This window comes from Alosa pseudoharengus, unplaced genomic scaffold (genome assembly GCF_046254945.1).
Source record: "Alosa pseudoharengus isolate Yale_2024_CS ecotype anadromous, Long Island Sound unplaced genomic scaffold, YU_APseudo_1.1 YU_APseudo_1.1_scf_1, whole genome shotgun sequence".
Classification (NCBI taxonomy): Eukaryota; Metazoa; Chordata; class Actinopteri; order Clupeiformes; family Clupeidae; genus Alosa; species Alosa pseudoharengus.
In genome coordinates, this window is record NW_027468564.1 from 32,485,508 (window position 1) to 32,502,642 (window position 17,135).

The window sequence follows — 17,135 nt, forward strand, 5'->3', positions numbered from 1 at the left end:
ACTGATACTGTAGCATTTTTCGCCATATAAGACAATTTCATATTTTGTAGCAAATTTTGTCAGGTACCTCCTGACAATGTGCTGCGGACCCCTGGGGGTTATTATTTGACAATAATGCCCTTCTGTGCTTTTATTAGCTATTACTGTTTGCTTTTGTTTATGTAAAGCACATTGAATGACCTCTGTGTATGAAATGTGCTGAATAAACTTGACTGCTTGAAAGTCTTCTGTTATATATTAAATGCCATTAAATTATGTAATTTAAAGGTACATCAGATGATCCATTTAGATGAGACCATGTCTGTGTTCTCAGTTTGGAAAGGTATTTACTCAGGTGTCGTCTCTGAAGAGACACCAGTGGTTCAGTCTCATGCTGTCTCTGAGGTGTCTGCACCTGCATGTTAACATGTTTGATGGTCAGTTCCTATGTTCTGTATAGTCACACAGCCCACTGCTCTGCAGGTCTGATTCATGCTCATTATCTATCATTATACAACAATTGGGTTCTATGGAACTATTTATTTGTTTCTGATTGGCCGAGAGACGATTCATGCTCATTATCTATCATACATCAAAAGTGTAGAGCTATTTAGGGAAGACATATTCAAACACAAAATAAGTATGAATAGTGCGTTCACACAAACACATTGCATGAAAAATCTTTGGGGAAGTATGGGAAAATTCTCTAAATCAATGTCCCATTCTTTTTTTATCCTATCAACCCTCGGTTCACACCTCTAGCCACCCTCTCCTGCCCCATCACCTCTCAGTTTACACCTCCACCCACCCTCCCTTTCCTGCCCTCACACCATCAGAATTGGAGTAAGTGTGGACACATTCAAACATGAACAAGTATGAATACTTCATACACACATGGGCAGCATGACAAGCTTTGAGGAAGATTGGAAACATTCTGTAGGTCACTGGGCCAATCCCAAAGTGAGCCCTGAGGACTAAAGACTGACAGACCTAATTGATCTCAAGTGCTAAATGAGTGAAAGGTTTTGGTAAGTGTGTTCTCAAACCCTCACACACTTTGAAATGTGACATTGGGACAGCCCTCAATCCAAGTGAAGGCAAGTTTATTTATATAGGCCTAGCGCATTTCATACACAGAGGTCATTCAATGTGCTTTACATAAACAAAAGCAAACAGTAATAACAAATAAAAGCATAAAGGGGCAATAGTGAAAGAATAGTTTAAAGGTAAAGATCGATCATAATATTAAAAAATAAAAATAAATGAATGATAAAAAAAAAACTCATGTTACCGTCAAAGTGTGGTGCTATTTTGAGCCTTGTTAGTGGTATAGAAATATCGATTTCTTTTTACTTGAGTCTTTGCCCTTAATACTAGCATTATAAGCTAATTAGCGGTTTGCAATAAAACTGGTCACATTCGATTAGCATGAAAACATCTCAGAGAACGGTCGAACTCATGTGTTGTTAACCCCTAGGTTCATTTTGCGCCGGAATTGTCCTTTAAAGCGATACTCCACCATTTGGGGATACTCATTTTCCACCTCCAGCTCATTGAATCAGATTAGACCGTTAGCATAAGCTAAAAGTGTTACTGTCAGACTCAGAGAACGGCTGGATGAACTGGGGAAAGGTAAAACTCAACAGTTTAACTCAAGGGGAGGTGGAAAATTAGTGCATTTCCCCAAATGGTGGAATATCCCTTTAAGTAACAGGGACATCCCCTGAAGTTTTTTGGCTTTTTGTTTTTTTAACTTATGTGGGCCTGGGCCCAGTTTCCCGATAACGACGGAGACACGCTCTTAAGAGGGTTTTCTACGATTCATCTTACGATCGTTCGTTTGGTTTTTCAGACTGTTTCCCGAACATGCTTGTAGCGTGAACGCGCGTGCACTGGTCCTAAGATGCTCTTAAGGGGAGCTGTCCACGTTAATAGTTCTGAAATATCCTCTAATTTGACAGTGATGTCAGGTGACTGCACGTCACAGCTATAGGCCTACCATTTAAACTTCGGATCTACACATTAATTCACATCAATACGAAAATAGAAACACTTTGACATCTGCATGTAAGCATCCCATGTAGGTTATATACCACACACAGACATAAATAATTGTAATTATTTTAATTGTTGCACCATGCAATAATTTTTTGCGGTGTCACTTAAGAACACGTTTGAAGATAAGAAAGAAGTCGAGTAAGAAAGTGAGGAAATGTGTAGGCCTAGGTTAGATTTTGATGCAGTACAGACTAAACCACATGTTGCTTTCTCTGCTTTTTACCTCATAGGCCTAATAAAATATAGCCTTCACTTAGCAAAGATAATGTCAAACTATTCTGGCAACGTCTCGTTTGATTGCATTTTTGTCCGCTTTTCATCACATTATTATGGTTATGGATTTAGCAGACGCCTTTGTCCAAAGCGACACATAAATACAAAACAACATAATAATTTTTAAAATTGAACAGGGAACAGATTAGAATGTAGGTCAAATATAGTACACAATAATATCAATTCAATCAATAGCCTAATAAAAAAAGCAATGGAAAAAAGGGGAAAGGCAATAATAAAACAATAATGTCCATTAAATTAATAATATAAAAACAATGACATGCTAAGACTACATTAAGGAGAATATCAATAATAAACAATAATGTCAAATTAATTAACAGCCCAATTAAAATAAAACATTATACAAACCATAACACATAAGCGTATAAACAACTAAGTATATGTTGAATAGGAATGTCTTTAGACCCCTCTTAAACGACCCAAAACTACCACAGGAACGGAGAGCACTGGGCAATTCATTCCACCAACATGGAACCACTGAAGAAAAGAGTCTGGAATTAGACTCAGTTTTCATGACTGGTCGACACAACATACGCTCACCAGAAGACCGTAGTGGGCGGTTGGGGATGTAAGGCTTGATTATTGAATTAAAATAACTAGGAGGAGATCTAGTTAGTGTCCTATAGGCCAAATTGAGAGATTTAAATTTAATTCTGGCTACTATAGGGAGCCAATGGAGAGTAACTAGGAGAGGAGTTACATGTGTCCTCTTTGGCTGATTGAAGACCAGGCGTGCTCCAGCATTCTGAATCAGCTGTAATGATCTTGTTACACAAGCGGGTAAGCCAGCTAATAGTGAATTACAATAGTCCAGCTTAGAGATGACCATGGTCTGAACAAGAAGTTGTGTGGAATCTTGTGTCACATAAGGTCTGATCTTCCTAATGTTGTAAAGCATAAACCGACATGATTTTGCAATAGAAGCTATATGCTCAGAGAAGTTAAGTTGGTCATCAATTACAACGCCCAAGTTTCGTGACGATCTAGTTGGGGTCAGTGAAGTTGAGTCAAGCTGGATGTAAATCTGTTGGGGAATAGCTGTTTTAGCTGGAAACACCAAAAACTCTGTTTTTGAGAGATTAAGCTGAAGGTGCCGATCTTTCATCCAGGCTGAAATATCCTTAAGGCATGCAGAAATCCGGTGGGAAACACTGGAGTCATCAGGTGGGAAAGACAGGTAAAGTTGAGTGTCGTCTGCATAACAGTGATAGTCAAATCCATGGGAGCGAATGGTATCACCTAAGGAAGTGGTGTAAATAGAGAAAAGCAAGGGTCCTAATACTGATTCCTGAGGCACACCTGTGGTGAGGTCATGAGACTTAGATACCTGTCCCTGCCAAGACACGTTGAAAGAACGCCCTTTAAGGTAAGATTCAAAGCAGTCAAGAGCTTTTCCAGAAATTCCCAGTTCAGATAGTATAGATAGGAGAATGTCATGGTTAACAGTATCAAAGGCTGCAGATAAATCTAGTAGAATTAATACTGATGACTGAGCAGAGGACTTAGCTACTCTCAATACTTCAGTCACAGACAGAAGAGCAGTTTCAGTAGAATGACCACTCTTGAAACCAGACTGCATAGGGTCTAGTAGATTATTCTGATGAAGAAAGTCACAAACTTGCTTGAAGACCACTTTCTCCAAAACCTTTGACAAGAAAGGAAGAAGGGAGACAGGTCTGTAGTTCTTCACCTCAGTTGGATTAAGTGTACTTTTCTTTAGCAGAGGTGTAACCCTAGCCTGTTTAAAAGAATAAGGAACTATTCCAGAACTGAGTGAAGCATTAAATACATGTGTGACTGCTGGTAGAACAGCGGGTGAGATAGACAATTAAATGTAGATATTATGACCATTAAATGTAGGCTATGCTATTTTGTACGCTAAAATCTGATTCATCACAGGTAAACACAATAAAGAATGGTAACGTAAATTGGATTATGTATTCTAAGTTGTAATTCCTCTGTATGTCCTGTTGGTGACCTCAGTGAGAAGTACTGTTAAGACGCTCTTAGCCGGTAACGAGAACTCTGGAGCACTCGTAGATCTACGAGTGTTTTCACGACGCTCTTAAGCTACGATGGTTTCGGTAAACAGTCGGCAAATCTTAAGACGTTTGTAAGAGGGACTTTACGACGCTCTTAGGCTTAAGATGCTTTCGGGGAACTGGGCCCAGGTAACTATATTAGCCTACACTTGTATTTTCTGTATAATATTTCCTGCCCCCCTTCTTGATTCAGTGAATGTACGGTGTCATTGTTTTCGGCTCTCTTACATGATGGGCTTAAGGATCAATAAAATACATTTCAACGCAACATGAATGCCTTATGTTGTTTTCTATCTCTCTCTCTCAAAGACACTGTTTTATCACATTAAACCTGCTGACATGCCACGTGTCTAATGCAGTGACATGACAGATGGCATAGGGAGTTTCGCCTGAGTTCATGTATTCACATATCACATTCACACATAGCCCGAGAGATACCAGTGCACTGCACGCACATAGATCAAGATAGCCTAAGAGAGAGAGATTATAAGAATGATACAAGTAGTATTGCCACATAATATCACACGTATTATAAGAATGATAAAAGTAGTATTGCCACATAATATCACCCATATTACAGCGGGGAAAATAAGTATTGAACACGCCAACATTTTTTTCTCCAGACATAAGTATTATCGTAGGTAATCCACACATATTAAAAAATCAAAACATTAATGTCCATAAGTATAGAGTTATGAGTAAAAATGTGGAATGGCACAGGGAAAAAGTATTGAACACGCTAAGAAAAAGCAGTACAAAAAGGCAAGGAATGGCAAGGAACGAGCTGGAATCTATAAGTAGGTAGAGATTAATTATCCCTCCTATCTGTGCAAATGAATATAAGCTGGGTTAGTACATATTAATGGGCTATAAAGAAGTTTTTCGTTACCAAGGTGTCACGCAAGAAACATTTCATGGTGGGTGAAAGCAAAGAGCTCCTCCAAGACCTTTGCAACGTTATTGTTGCAAAACATATCAATGGAACTGGTTACAGATGCATTTCAAAACGTAAGAATCATCCAGTGATCAGTATTGGAGCCATTATCTGCAAGTGGAAGGAACATCACTGCATCATCAATCGGCCATGCACAGGATCTCCTCACAAGATTTCTGACCAGGAAGTCAGAAGAGCCAAGACCACTTGAACAAAGCTCGAGAAAGACTTGGATGCAGCAGGTTCAATTGTTACAGAGAAAATCATAGGTAATGCACTCCACCGCCATGGCCACTATGCACACTCTATTACTGAAGAAAAACATGTCGAAGCTTGTTTGCTACAAAACATTTGAAAAAGCCTATGAAATACTGGTAGAATGTACAAGAGCAAAATTTAACTTTTTGGATGTCATACTACACGCTATATTTGTAGGAGAAATGGCACTGTGCATCACCCTAAAATACCACCAACAGTGAGGTTTGGTGGAGGCATCACGGTGCGGGGCTGTTTTTCATCTCATGGTACTGGCAGACTTCATACAGTTGAAGGAATGAAGAATAGAGGCATTTGAGCCATTAATCTTGCCATCCACCAGGATAATGAGGATGAGATGTGGGTGGACCTTCCAGCTGGACGATGATCCAAAGCACACAGCAAAGGAAACTCTCAATTGGCTTCAGAGAAAGGAAATCAAGGCCCTGACTTAAATCCAATTGAACAGATTTGGAAGTTTTTTTTTTTTTTTTGTTAAATCTTTTTATTTCAAAGGACATTCAAACATGCAAACATATATATTTTTTTATCCTTTGTTCGTGTAGCTTACAAGTCCTTTTCGAAGATTTTTCCAGCATACCTCCAATCACCCCCCCCCCCTCCCCCACAGGGATGCTCCCATACATATGACAAATTAGAAATAATACTGTAACTCCCTCTCAAGCACGGGCAGACACAAGTGGTTTCCTTTTACTGGTTTTAATGAAGTCTTCTCCATAGTCAAACCGTGAAAACTAATAATACACAGTATTAAACACATAAACTCATGTTAGCTTTTTAGCACACACAGCAGTAAGTTAGCTTTTTAGCACACACCTTTGCATGCTACGAAAGGAAATCATCTTGAAGCCTTCCTATCTTCAACATTAAACTGTTCTTCTTAACTTCAGTTAATTTAAAGCATGTACTGTAATACTTTAAACTGCGTGACCTTAAACTCAACAGCAACGCATACGGTGCCTGCATACTTCTCTCTCATTCACTCACGTTATAGCAGCTCAGTAGAAGTTTCTAAATAAAAGTCTCTTCTGTCTTACCAGATAAATCAATGTAAAATTACAAAATAAAACCTAAACAAATTATCTTATAAACTCAACATAATGGCAACAGTTACACTCCCACCAAATCACACCAGTCTTTATGTGGGATTTCTCTAAACACAACAGTTGCAATTGAACACTTCAAACATTCAATAAAACATTTCCTGTTATCAACCAGTATGGAATGTCAGGCTAAACATTAAACATATTATTCTGCTTCAAGCAAAGTAACAAGCTTGTGTACAGGTCTTTCAATAAACACTGTCTTTGTTGTGGAATTACCTTTATCATCAAATGAGGTGTCACTAACCAACAATCTGACCTTTCTCACCCTATCATCTGACCCTGGATAAACTTCTGTTATTCTGGCCAGCTTTCATTCATTGCGTGGTGCGTGATCTTCTTGTAAAAGTACAATGTCATTCACCTTCAGGTTTCTTCTATTCTTCTGCCACTTCTGTCTTGGTTGTAAACTCAATAGATATTCCCTTTTCCATCGAATCCAAAATTCATTGGCCAAATATTGAACTCGACGCCACCTTTTTTGAAGATACAGATCTTCTCTCACAAACTGTCCAGGTGGAGGAAGTATTATGGTGGACTTCATCGTAAGAATGTGGTTTGGAGTCAAAGGTTCAGGTGCGGATGGGTCATTCAAATGTTCAGCGGTAAGTGGTCTGCTATTAACAATTGCCATTACCTCATATAAGAATGTCCTTAAAGAGGAGCTGTCAAGTCTTTGCGCTGACTGGTCGAGAATTGCAGTAAGAACACTCCTTATAGTTCTAATTTGTCTCTCCCAGACGCCGCCCATATGACTTGCCGCTGGAGGATTCATTAGAAATTCACATCCTAGAGCCTTCACTCTCTCTTCATCCATTCCTTTCATGAGTTCTGCAAACTCTCTCCTTGCACCAATAAAATTGGTTCCTTGGTCGCTTCGTAGCTGACGAACATTGCCTCTCATGGCAATGAACGCTCTCAAGGAATTGATAAATGCGTCAGTTGTCATGTCATCAAGCATTTCTATGTGTATGGCTCTCGAACATAGACAGGTAAGTAAGAGACCATATCTTTTAACATCTTTTCTTCCTTCTTTAACATAGATAGGACTAAAACAGTCTATGCCGGCGTAAGTGAATGGTGGTCGTTTCCATTCTATCTTGAGGTAAGTTACCCATTTTTTGTTCTTCAGTACGTCTTCTGTACTTCCGACACTTGACACATTTGAAAATGTGTGACGATACTGCGCTGCTGCATCCTAGGATCCACCATCCATTAGCTCGCAGTTCGTTCACGGTCATTCCATGTCCCTAATGATGAACCCTTTCATGAAAGTGCTTGATAAGTAAGGCTGATATGTGACTATTCTTGGGAAGTATCGCTGGATGCTTGACATGTGGGTGTAACGAGGCTTGACTTAGGCGTCCTCCCACTCTTAAGGTACCTTCTTCATCCAGAAATTGGACTTAACTTGTACAGCGTACTATGTTTGGTCTTGGCGACAACATTCCTTACTTTCAAGCTCTTTATCTCATCCGGGAACGCTTCTTCTTGAACTAACTTGATGATCGCAATCTCTGCTTCTTTCCTTTCTTCTAAGCTTGTGCTTTCGTTGGTTCTTTGCTTCACATCTTTGTGTTCCTTGACTCGTCGTTTCAACCTGGCGACTGCTTGTACTACCCTTGACCAATCTGAAAACTTCTCAAGGCGGTCCACTAATGATCTTTCCTCCTTTGCCTTAGTGTTTAACACAACAGCCTTGCGGAGTTCCGGATCATCTTCCTTAACTTCTCCCACCTTGCACTTTCTGTCAGGTAGTTCCTTTTCCCACAGAAACTTCGGTCCGGAGAACCAATTGGAAGTCTTGAGTTGCTTCGCAGTTAACCCTCGAGAGGCATGGTCTGCCGGGTTGTCCTCAGATGCAACATAGGCCCATTGTTCAGGCTTTGTGCTTGACTTGATCCTTTGTATCCGGTTAGCTACGAACACTTGAAATCTTTTGGCGTCGTTATTTATGTAGCCAAGAACGACTGTGGAATCCGTCCAAAAATATTCTTGGAGATCTTGGATTTCCAGTTCGTTATGGAGCATGTCACTGGTTCTGACTGCAACTACTGCCGCAGAGAGTTCCAGTCTTGGTATCGTTGTAACTTTCGTCGGCGAGACTCTTGCCTTTCCCATTACTAGACAGCAATGAACATCATTAGATTCACTAACAGCTCGCAGGTAAGTGCATTCACCATATCCAGACACACTAGCATCGGAGAAATGATGAAGCTCATACCCTTTGACGTTGCCGAAACTTGAAGGTAAGTAGCATCTTTTAATTTCCATTTCAGCTAGATTGGGTAGGTCTCTGATCCAGGACTCCCACTGAGGTCTTAAATTTTCTGGAAGTTCCTCATCCCAGCCGATCTTCTCTCTGCACATTTGTTGGAGTATTTGTTTCCCTAGAACAGTGGTCACCAAACTACGGCCCGCGGGCCGGATGCGGCCCGCCACCTCATTTTGGGTGGCCCCCCAAAACATGTCTGTGGTATGTAGCATCCGGCCCGCACGGGAGTACGGCATCGTCAAACTATAACCTCCGCAATTTCCCCCATTCATTCTCTATGGCGAGTCTTAACAGTACACATGTAATACTCTTTTTGTCCACTGGTGGTTGTTTTGGCGCTGTTTCGCGTTTGCCATCGAAAACGGAATGAAATGTACAGGCCTACCTGCAAACAATGTAAGAGGCCTATGCTGACTGCATCAGTGCTCAAAGTATTCTAAAAGTTTATCCATTAATTGTTAATAACTAACTAACGTCTATTCAAGTCATATTTCTGGAACTTTCTGGGATAATTATTTCTATTTTTTATTCACTCGTTCAAATGTTCATACCAAGAGTTCACAAAGTTCTCATAAGGTGAGTGAAAGTTAGAATGGTGGTAATTTCCGACCACTTCAGCACTTCCTAAAATTCTCAGAGTTTGAGAACTTTAAATTATTTGTAGGATATTCACAGCATGTGCTTTGTATTCAAAGACACAGAGTTCAGAGTTCACACATTTAATAAAATATACTTTTGGGACTCCCTGCTAATACTTTTGGGAATGCAAAAGTATTTTTATTAGTAGGCCTATTATTTAATTTGAGCTACATTTTACACTGATATGGCAATGATGGCAATATAAACACAGCTAACAATGGTATTAAATTGCAATAGCCTATGATTAAATGTAATGGAATATTCAACTAAGGTAGACTGCTGTTCACAGCACTGAGCTATTTATGGTTACTGATATACTCCGAGTTTCTGGCCCTCTCTTAGAGCCAGGCATAGTGAGCTGGCCCTCGGAAGAAAAAGTTTGGGGACCACTGCCCTAGAAGGACGAAAGGTGCCATGAATCCTAATGGATCGTACATTGAGGCTACAGTAGAGAGCACACCTCTTCTTGTTAGTGGATTGGACTTTACTTGAACTCTGAACTTGAATGAGTCACATGTGATGCACCACTCTACTCCAAGCGCTCTCTCCATATGTGGTAGGCTTAAGGCCATATCTTGATCGATCTTTGATTGTGGCACGTCCCTCCTCTGGGATGGATACCATCACATTGTTGTTATTGGAAATGAACTTATGGAGTTTTAACTTGCCAGTGCAACAAAGTTCTCTTGATTCTTTGACAAGCTGGATGGCTTCCTCCTCAGTTTGGACACTTGCCAGACCATCGTCTACATAAAAATGTCTTTGTATGAAGCGTATCGTATCTTCACTGTATTGATCTTGCCCTTGTGCTGCCAGATGTTTCAGGCCAAAGTTGGCACAGCCTGGAGACGAAGACGCTCCAAACAGGTGGACTTTCATCCTGTAGGTTGATGGTGTGGTTTCCAAATTGCCATTCTCCCACCAAAAGAATCGTAAGTAATCTTGGTCTTCTCTTTTCACATGAAACTGATTAAACATCCTTTCGATGTCACACATCACTGCTATGGAGCCTTTTCTGAATCTGCACAGGACACCCACCAGTGTATGTCAGGTCAGGTCCAGTGAGCAGATGGTCATTGAGAGATGTTTCTTGGAACTTGGCAGAACAGTCAAACACTACACGTATTTTCCGGGTTTTTGTGGATGATAAACTCCATGGTGTGGAATATACCAAGCCGGACTGTTGTCAATTTCTTCCTCAGGGACCTTCTCTGCATCACCACGTGAAATGATGTCATCCATAAAGTTTACATAGTCTTTGTAGTATGTTTCATTCTTTTTTAGCCTCCTTTCAAGACAATTTAGGCGATGTATTGCACATATCTTATTGTTTGGTAGTTTTGGTCTTTCCTCTTTGAACGGTAATGGCATTTCATAATGACCATTGTCCTTTTGTGTTATGCCTTCTCTCATCTTTGACAGGAACTTGAGGTCATCCTGAGACACAGGATCCTCTTCTCCAGCTCTTTCTGAGAAGTCTGATTCGAGGACCTTTATGATGTCTAAAGGGGTCATTTCTTTAACTTTGGATCTGTTCACATAGTGCACTTCTGTTTTGAGATTGACAGAGGGCTCAACACCTGGTGTCACCTGTCTCACTACTATGCGATGGCTGATTCCGAAGGCATCTCCATAATCTACACAGGGATTCCCATGGCCGACAATACTCCATCCAAGATCCGTGCGCTGTGCGTAAGGCTGATTTTCTTTGCCGGACACAACTTCTCGTGGCAGAAGGGCTTGTGAGCAGTTGTAACCAATGAGCAGACCTACTTCACAGTCTTGCAAAGGTGCTACATCTTCTTGGAGGTGCTCTAGATGGGACCAAGCCTTTGCAGTTTCATCAGTTGGTATGTGAGTTCTGTTAGCGGGAATAAATTCACGTGTGTAAGTTGGTGGTAAAGAGATCTTCTTACCGGAGTAAAAGCCACGGACTTGTAAGTTGTTCACTCTTTGAGAACTTACTACGGTAGTTCTTGATGTCATAGTAGAGAGTTTTAACTTGACTTGCTCTTTGTTGGCCTCCAAAGCTTCGGCTACTTCACTTAGAACAAAAGTTGTGTCGCTTTGAGAATCCAAGAGAGCATATACAAGGACTTCTTGTGCTGGTTGAGTTGCAGATGAAAGCCAGACAGGAATTATTGCAGAGGTCTGTGTATTAGCTTCATCCAGGATAACTCGATTTGAAGTAGCAACTGTGACTATTTCTTTATGTTGTGTTACTTGAGGCCTTTCTTTGTTCTTTTCTTGAGTTGTACTTGATTTCTCTTGACTTGGATTTTGCTTGGTTCGTGGTTGTCTTTGTTCTTCTTTGTGTCTCTCCTCATGCAGACAAGTAGGATGCCGCACATCGCAAACACTCCTATTGTTGCAGCTCTTTGAGAGGTGACCAGACTTGAGGCAACCAAAGCATAGCCTTTCAGCTTGAACAAATTTCACTCTATCAGTGACTGAATTCTCCACAAACTTCCTGCATTTGTGTAAAGCATGCCCAGTCTTCTTACAGAAAATGCATGTCTTGATAGTCTCTTCATTAGAACTTGTAGTCAGTGTCTTTGCTTTAACATTTTGATGTCTTTGGTATTTTGGCTTGTCAGTTTCACTTTGCTTTAGTGATTGCAATGATGTAACCGGATTACAGGCAATTTTCGCTTCTCTTGTCAGAAATGTCACAAACTGGCTAAAGGAGGGGAACTGGCTGCTCTGTTCTTCTACTTCAATGACTTTCCTGTTCCATCTCGCAGTTAGCCAATCAGGTAACTTTGAAAGAATCTTTCTGTTTTCATTACAGTCGTTCAAGATTTGCAATGCCTGGATGTGGACCATGGCGGCCTCACAACTACGGAGAAAATCAACAAACTCTCTGAGCTCAAAGCTGTCTTTAGATCCCATCTTGGGCCATGCTTGGAGTTTGTCTCTGTATGCCTTTGCGATTGTAAATGGGTTTCCATATCTCTCTTCCAAAATCTTCCATGCAGCAACATAGGCAGATTCGGTTCCAAGTAGGAAATAGCCATCAAGTGCAGTCTTAGCTTGTCCACTTACATATCTACGGAGATAGTATATCTTCTCTTTGTCTTGGATATTCTTCTGGTCAATGAGTGTTTCAAATGAGAGTTTCCAGTCGCTGTACTTCAATGGATCCCCACTGAATATTGAAGGCTCAGGAACTGGTATTCTGTTGGCGCTTAAAGCATCTGCCAGTAGCTTGACAAGCTCAGCTGTACTTTCATTTGAGGAGATTGTCACAGCTTGTGGGACAGGAGATACAAACTGGGGCATACGGCTTGTGGGATCAGCTGGTTATCTGCTACCATCTCATGGCTCAGTATGTGTTTCGGCTCTTCCTTTATGGCAAACCCCTGATCATACACCTGCATTCTTGCCTGCGCTGCACTGAGCTCTTTTACCGCCTCCAAATGCTTTATCTTTCTAGAGTCCTTTGAAGAGCTGCATGTTCTTCTTCTAGTTGAGCCTTGATTTCAGCTTCCTCTTCCTCTTTCTTTATTCTTCTCCTTACCTCTTCTGCTTCTAGTTCTAGACGACGCTTTACAACTGCTGCCTCTTGAGCAGCTATCTTCCTTTTAGCTTCTGTTTCTAGGCGCTGTATTTCCAATTGCTCTCTTTCTTGTTCTTGCAACACTTTCAGAACAGCTTGGCTTGCTGCAGCGTCAGCAGCAGCTTCTTGCCGTTTCACAGAAGACTTGCTTGATTGCTCCGATGCAGCTTTCAAGATCGAGGTGACAGAACCAACTTCACTTTTCTTTGAGTTCCAAAGAGAACCTGCTTCTGGCCAATCATGCTTCTTCTGGAACCTTTCCACTCAGACGACTTGAGGCTCTGGAAACAATGAAGTTCGAAATCTCTACACACAGATCCACTCTCCGGCGAGTGTCTTGGTCTGGAGTTGAAACACTGCGTAGTTCATCATACACTCGCTGGATATCTGCAGAAAGGCCTCTGACATCACCAATAATGTCATTAAGGAGAGTATCTGATAAAGGCTCTGATGATTGTGATAATGGCTGTTTAGAGAATTTAACTTGTGTTCTCCATTTGCTGTAAATATAGTTGAACTTTAGTTGAAGTGCTTTAATTTTGTTGTCTTGCATTTCTTTACCCTTGTCTGTTAAAGTACGGATTCGTTCACCACGTCTTGGCTGCTCCACGTCCTCTTGCTGGACTTCAGCTTGAGCTTCTGAAGGGTCTTGATTTACATCATCCCTAACACTGTCCCTTACCTGAGCTGTAGACTCACTAGACTCTGCCATAGTTGAATAACTTTCTTAAACTGACTACATAAATGTCAATATAAATGTACTGTAAATGTAACTTAAACAGAAAATGTAGCTAGGCTAATCTCAGCATTACCTGCTACCAATTGCTAAATATAAATGTCTCTTAAATGTAAGTGTGTACGTTTAAACATAAAATTATTATCATAAGCTATGATTGTCAATAGCAATATTTCACTGAAGTAGGCCCTAATTCAAAAGGCACTTAGAAACTTGAAAATGTACAAAATATCAATTCACTTAGACCACTTCTGGAGAACTCAAATATGAAATAGCAAATAGCCTTCACTTAACATTACCAAAAACTCACACTTTAAATTTGCATATAGCATTGAATTTGGCCATAAACTAAATGGCAAGCTTCAGTTAAACCTTTAGCTAAGCAGAAAAGTTGTAACCACATACAGCACAATAATTAAATCAGCTATCATTCACATGAACTTTAACAGCAACCTTTTATAAAGCCCTCTTGGCCCACTCTTGTTAGTGTCCAAGTTCGTTATGGCTTGAAACGTTGCTCTTCCAGCCCGTGTGTGTGTTTTAACTACGTGTTACAAGTAGCCTACGTGTTTTTCACTCATCTGCCAGTCCTTCGACGACCGTTCGATGCACCGTAGCCACCACGTTGAGATTAGCTCGCTAGTCCTTCAGCTTGCTGCATCACCCACTCGCGTCGATGAACAGTCCGAGTTTTCACTGTAACTCCCTCTCAAGCACGGGCAGACACAAGTGGTTTCCTTTTACTGGTTTTAATGAAGTCTTCTCCATAGTCAAACCGTGAAAACTAATAATACACAGTATTAAACACATAAACTCATACTCATCACACACAGCAGTAAAATAACACGTATAGAAAATAAAATACAGACAGACAAATTACCTCGTTGGCTGCATGCTACGAAAGGAAATCATCTTGAAGCCTTCCTATCTTCAACATTAAACTGTTCTTCTTAACTTCAGTTAATTTAAAGCATGTACTGTAATACTTTAAACTGCGTGACCTTAAACTCAACAGCAACGCATACGGTGCCTGCATACTTCTCTCTCATTCACTCACGTTATAGCAGCTCAGTAGAAGTTTCAAAATAAAAGTCTCTTCTGTCTTACCAGATAAATCAATGTAAAATTACAAAATAAAACCTAAACAAATTATCTTATAAACTCAACATATTGGCAACAGTTACAAATACTACTAATAATACTAAGTTCATGGAGAAAAAATAAATAATAATAATAAAAGAAATGGGTATGGAGGGCTTTGCTTTCAATCTCAATATGTACATATATTTAATAATCAACATGAGAGAAAAAAAAAGTGGAATACCGACGTCATGTCAAGGCTTAAAATTTACCTGTTCAAATTGATCAAACCTGAAATTATAGGACGCCAGAGATCATCAAAAAGATAGCCTTTGTTATATTTCTCCAAAGTAATTTTCTCTAAAGGCAGGAAAGAGGATAATTGGTCCACAAAAGTCTTAAAAGATGGGGATACTTCATTCTTCCAAAATAAAAGTATGCATTTCTTTGCAAAATAAGTAATCAAAATGAATATTCTTCTTTTAGACTGATCCAGGACTAAGGCCTTTATATCATTAAGTAAATATAGATTACTGGAAGGTTCGAACTGTCTATCCAAGACTACTTCAATAAATGAATGGATTGAGCACCAGTAGTTTTTTAAGAGGCTACAATCCCAAAACATATGCATGAACGTCCCTTCGGCCTTATTACATCTTTGGCACGCAGCTGTAATGTCTTTTGATATTTTATGGATTTTTGAAGGGGTTAAATAGGTTTTGTGGATAAATTAGAAATTTGCTTCTTTGATTTTATTGCTTGTAAAGGGGAAGTGGATGTTGTTACAAATATTTAATTTGGAAGATTTGGAGGTTAACTACAGATCAGGATTTACAAGAGTGACCCCTGGAATCTGAAATATTAAAATATATACTATCTATTTAAAAGAATGGGCCAAAATCACACCTGAATACTGCGACTGATTAGTTTCGTCATACAGGAATTGCCTTGAAGCTCTCATTACAAAAAAGGCTTTTCCACAAAGTATTTAAGAAATTTCAGTAGGCGTGTTTACTTTTTCCCTGTGCCATTCCACATTTTTACTCATAACTCTACTTATGGACATTAAATGTAAATATCCTCGCTGGAAGTATACTTACTGAAAATGTTGACGTGTTCAATAATTATTTTCCACGCTGTATGAATTCTTCAGACCCTTGCATACCTTTACCAACACACACAGGTATGCATAATAAAAATTCTTCAGACCCTTGCCTACCTTAGAACACACACAGGTATTAGGTAGGCCTATGCATAATAACAATTCTTTGGACGCTTTCATACCTATACGAACACACACAGGTATTAGATAGGGCCTATGCATTCCTGACACACTCACTGTACACCCTTGATTGCCAGTGCAACGCCAGGTGTGAAATTGATTTGTGCAGTTGAGTTAAGAAGAAAAATAAGTATGTTTAGTCGTTGTGTGCAAGAGATCAATACATGGGCAGTGTGTGTGTGTGTGTGAGAGAGAGAGAGAGAGAGAGAGAGAGAGAGAGAGGGTTTGAGATGTGAGAGCATTTATATGTTTGTGTGGGTGAGAGTGTATATATGTATCTGAACCTCTCCCCCTCCCTCCAGCATGACATGAAGCGCGCGCACGCACGCACACACACACACAATGCGTGAACAACACGTGAATGGACCACCGCTATCTAGTGAGACACAAAATAGCACCGATGTTACTGAGGTGACAAATCATACATAGCATGTCGTTATTCTGGGTTCTGCAGAGTAAGTGAACTCCGGGCCAAGTGATTTAACAGCAGGCGCGCAAGTCGGAGCGTGGGAACCACATCTCAAAGCGTCACCGCCGCAGGACCAACGGGTCTGGTGTGAGAACGAGTTCTGTGGCGTTTTAGAGACTCGTAAACTCTGCGTCGCGCTGTCAGTCAGCTGTCACGACTAGGAAATATATTAAGAGAAGGTGTATCGCCGAATGACACATCAAAACGTATCGCACTTTATAGAATATTTAACATGTTGCACAATTATTAGCGAGAGGACACTTGAACGTGCTTGAGGAAAATATGAACCCAAATGTGTGTAATAAAGGTTACGTTCTGCAGCAGTGCATATGGTCTTTCGTATAACTAGTGTCGGGAGTCGGGACAGACTTATCCTCGAACAAAACTAAGGGGGGGGGATGGGGAAAGT